The sequence below is a fragment of the Trachymyrmex septentrionalis genome, unplaced genomic scaffold, assembly GCF_001594115.1.
Source record: "Trachymyrmex septentrionalis isolate Tsep2-gDNA-1 unplaced genomic scaffold, Tsep1.0 scaffold144, whole genome shotgun sequence".
In the NCBI taxonomy this organism is placed as follows: domain Eukaryota; kingdom Metazoa; phylum Arthropoda; class Insecta; order Hymenoptera; family Formicidae; genus Trachymyrmex; species Trachymyrmex septentrionalis.
Window position 1 is genome coordinate 167,181 of NW_017304587.1, and position 5,081 is coordinate 172,261.

The 5,081-nt window shown below is 41.7% G+C and overlaps 1 pseudogene; it reads right to left on the reverse strand.

Moving 5' to 3' along the window:
• Positions 1-400: 400 nt before the first annotated feature.
• Positions 401-1,472, reverse strand: LOC108745676 (annotated as a pseudogene).
• Between the last annotated feature and the right edge of the window lie 3,609 nt (positions 1,473-5,081).

Here is a 5,081-nt window from a genome sequence, read left to right on the forward strand (position 1 = left end):
GGGAGGCATTACGAGCCGACCTGGGACCGCTAGGTCAAAAGTATGTCAAGGCTATCCTGAGGGGAACGCAAGATAAAGAGAGTGGTATAGATCACGTGTACGGCGTTTACTTACACAAGGATGGGCTGATGTTTGGCAATAAACGTTTCGACGTGGATGACGCAGATAACATAATTATCGACGACGTGCGATACGCCGGTACATCTGGTCTTTACAAATTGATTTTCAAGAGAATTCTCAACGATGTCCTCTACACGGAAAACGATATGCACAAGTACAAGAGCATGCTGCTGGTAACAAACGCGCAAACACAAGTACCATTCGCAGGGTCGATTATTGAGTAACAGAGGACAAGTACTACATGGGCTGAAAAGTCCCAGGATTTTTAATGAAAACAAGCGTTTTTTGGGCAAAGTTATATTTATTCCTCAACATAGTTGCCTTCGAGGGCGATACACTTGGTATAGCGATTTTCCAACATTTCGATGCCCTTTCTGTAGTACGAAACGTCCAAGCCTTCGAAATACGCCTCGGTTTCTGCGATGACTTCCTCATTCGATCTGAATCTCTTTCCCTGGAGCCACCGCTTGAGGTTTGGGAACAGATAATAGTCCCTGGGGGCCAAGTCTGGAGAATATGGTGGGTGAGCAACCAATTCGAATCGTAATTGGTCCAATTTGGCCATCGCTTTCAAGGACGTGTGTGACGGTGCGTTATCGTGATGGTACAGAACTTTTTTCTTCGCCATATGGAGCCGTTTTTTCTTTATTTCGTCGTTCAGTTTGTCCAATAACGCTGCATAATACTCTCCTGTGACTCCTGTTCTTCCCTTCTGCAGGTAATCGATGAAGATTATGCCATACGCATCCCAAAAAACGGAGGTCATAACCTTCCCGGCCGAGCGTTGGTTTTTTGGCCGCTTTGGTCGGCTTTCGTGGCTTTCCAGCCACTCTGCAGACTGCCTATTGGACTCAGGCGTATAGTAATGGACTCACGTTTCATCCATCGTCACAAAACGTCGAAAAAAGTCCACTCGATTACGCTGCAACAACGCCAAACCGGCCGTTGAATCATCAACGCGCTGCTGTTTTTGGTCGACGGTCAGTAAACGCGGCACCCATCACATCGATAGCTTTTTCATCTCCAAAAGATCGTGCAAAATGTATCCCGCCCGTTCTTTTGAGATGCCCACGGCCTCAGCTAACTCGCGCAACTTCACTTTACGATCACTCAAAACGATTCGATGCATTTGCTTTATGATTTCCGCATTCGTAGCCTCTTTTGGCCTTCCAGAGCGAGGTGCGTCTTCGGTGCTTGAACGACCCATTTTAAATTCACTAAACCACCGATAAACTGTTCTCGAAGGAGCAGATGTGGGATAACAATTCTGCAACCATTGCAATGATTGTTCAGAAGTTTTTCCCATCAAAAAACAATGTTTGATCAAGATGCGATATTCCTGTTTTTCCATTTTTTTTACGAAGACGAAAGTAGCGTCATTCAAACGACTGTAGCTTGTAAACGAATGGACGAAATGTCAAGAAACTTCATACATAAACTAGTGACAGATGAGCCTCTCGAAATGAGTCATGTTTATTTTCTAGTGGCGCCAAATATTTAAAAATCCCGGGACTTTTCAGCCCATGTAGTACAAACACGTAATCGCGCCGTTGATGTCAGTCACACCCAAGAAATAGAAGAAGAAATCTGGAAAGGGATTACCTCACGCAATGACATTGAACGACAATGCGTTCAATTACGTGAACTGGGATGATCCCAACAAGCTGATGGATCGTCTATGATTGCTCGACGCTTCGCACGGAGCAGGCAACAATACTCACGACAACGAGATGCTTTCGATCATTGAGGAACTTCGCGAAGCCGGTCTTATTATAAACTAAATCGCGTATTCATAAAACGAGTCAGTCGAGTGACATCATCGAGAAGAAATACATTATTTTCTCGTACTTCGTGTATTCGTCGAATCATAAAAAAGAAATCTGATGAAAAGAGAGAAAAAATTAGCTCCGAGAGACGTCGGCTCGTCGAGGAATTACACGCTCCGGCGAGAAGAAATTTTCCGTGAAGGCGTGTCATAGTCCGGAGGTACGACGATTTGTGGCAGGCTGATATCGTTAAGATGCATGTACTCGGGCTTCAAAAAAGGCCATCACTACATACTCACCGTCGATGTGTTGAACAAGTACGCGTAGGCCGTACCGCTCAAGAGCAAAGGTGGAAGCGAGACGGCTAACGCTATCGCTGAGATCATTCGAGAGAGTAGAAGATGTCCGAAAAATTTACAAACGGATAGGGGAAAGAATTTTACAACGTCGATGTACAAAAAATCTTGAAAATCGTGAGCAAGTACAAGACGATTTTTGAGAAGGATTACACACCAAATTGGACCATCGAGATTACGATCATTAAGGTGCAGCGTATCAATCCCGTAACCTATTTATTATCGTGTAAAATCCGTCGCTAGAGCGTTCTACGAGCACGAGTTGCATAGTGCTATTCATCCGGACGTGTATCTCGTAGAGAAAGTGTTGCGCAGGAAGGGGGACAAAGTGTACGTCAAGTGGCTGGGATTCGATGAATCGCACAATTCATGGATACACAAAAACAATATTATTTGATAAAATTTTAATTGATATATTTTGTATACATATAACAAATATAATAATATAAGTATATAAATGTTTAAAATATTTTTTTATTATCCTTTCCATTTTTCGTTTTAGAGTATACAGATATAAAATACGTATATAAATATATAATATGTTACGTTCAAACCCTTAAAACGAGATTAATGAGATAAGAAAGAGAAATGGAGAGGGTGTGGAAGGACGGCTAGACTCAATCTCACAGGTATACGCAGAGAGGCGAACACCTGTGAGTCGTACGCACCTTTTCGGTCCCGGAATGCGGGTCAACGTCCCGAAAGGACGCTATGACACCTGTTCCTGAGGGACGGTACGAACGTCGGTCCTACTTTTTGGGTCAAGGAACTTAATCCTTTTGATCCGGAACTGGACCTCGTGCAATCTTAAGAATTAGAGGGAGGAATGAAGCGAGGGATAACACAAAAAAGGTGGAAAACCAGCGGTCTTCAATTATAATTAATTTACATTTATTATGCTTACAAATATTATTACATTAAGTAATTATGTGAAGATAAATAAACATCGCAATTATCTTTCGCTAGTTGTGTGTGTGTGAGCGTGTGTGTGTGAGGACAAACAGGATAATAGAGGTTACGGGGGGGATTGGAGGCGAGGAAGGTGGTGCAGGAGCACATTGGGACGAGGTACTTATACTGAACTGTGTAGGGAGTGAGATTTCCGGGAATATAGACTATTACCAGTCTATCTCCTTCGTTGGCAGGAGAGAAGTAAACCGATCGGGAGAGCCGATCCCAGTCGATCGGCGCGGGATCTGGATGGAATGGAGCAGGCGAAAGCGGGTTTGGCGAAGGAGGAGGAGGGAATCGCTCCTCGAGGGAAGGAGGGGAATAATTTAGGATTTCCCTGATAGTGGGATCGAGTATGGGAGGTGAGCTTAGTTCTGATCGGTGAGTACGAAATATCCGGATGGTTGATAGAATTGTCGGTCGATTCACTTGGAGGCGATCGGCTCTGCCTATTGGTTCGGTCGTAAGGGGTTTGCCCCTGAGTTTTTCTAGCGTTACAGACACGCACTATAACCGAAGAGTTAAAAGCAAGTATGAGCTTGAGTACACGGATATATATACACACACATTATATATATGTGTATAGATGTATGTATGTATGTCTTTTACGGGCAGATATGTCTTTTACGCTCGGAAGGAATAGCAATGACTTTTGATTCACGGGATCCCGGACTAATGTCACTTGAGTAGTAGCCCCACTGTCCACGCAAAGAGTCCCCAGAGGGTGGTCTAGTGATTGGTAGGATGATGACACGGAAAATGTACTGCGAACTGGCGAGACGCGGACTCTCTTGCAACCAACGCGGATCGACTATCCCGACTATTCCGAGTACTCCGACTCTTTTGCAAATGACGCGTATCGAATATCCCGTTTATTCTGAGTTCTCGGACTAACACTTTGTGTTTCCGCGGGGCCTCTATTTATATCCCGAAAAAATGGGCGTAATGCCCTTTATCTAGGATGCAATAGTTGCAATGTCTCGCGAGATTTATGATATTTATAATGTCCTATCGTTGTTGATCTAGAGTGCATCGTTAAAGGGATTTCTAGAAGAAATGATTTATGTTTTTCTCTAAAAGCCAAGATTGCTCCAGACGAATCTGTTATTCTCGCGGAAAATATGGTTAGGTAAACAGGTGGTTATCGCCCACAAGTATTTTTACATACAGCAACCATTATCAGTAGCGAGTCCGACTTTGATAACGTTACCGTGGAAAGTTATTTATGCGTTTTACGACTTTTTTTAAAACGCGACATAGTGCCTGTTTTCTTAAGGTAAAATTGTCATTCCGACGATAAGGCTTAGATTTTGTTATCGCGTGATTTCGATACATTTACGTATTCTTGCCATTTTTTTTCGGGCCCGCATTAAAATTGTTATTCCTTCCTGGTTGATTAACGTTTTATGAGCGGAGCCCGCTCGATCACTCTTTTTAGATCCATTAAACCGTTATCAGCGCGCTCCATTCGAATCTCATAGGCGCTGCCCGTAAACGTGGAGCCAAATCTTTCGAAAGAAAAGAATCGAAACGTCTATAGGACGTAACAAATACATAAAATGAAAAATAATACTAATACATAATAAATGACACTACATAAAACTACATAATACTTATATAACTACGTAATACTTATATAAGACATAAAAAAACATGCATAATGTGTAAATTATAATGATAATGATAATAATACATAATACGAGTAGTACAGGTATGTAAATTGTATGAGAATATTTAAAAAATGTAAAAAGACATACACAAAGTACAAATTAAGATAATACATAAAGCATAATAATAATAGTAGTAATGCATATATACACTGTATAAAAATATAAAAAATGTAAAAACATAATAGTAATATAAATGTTGATATTTACATATATATATA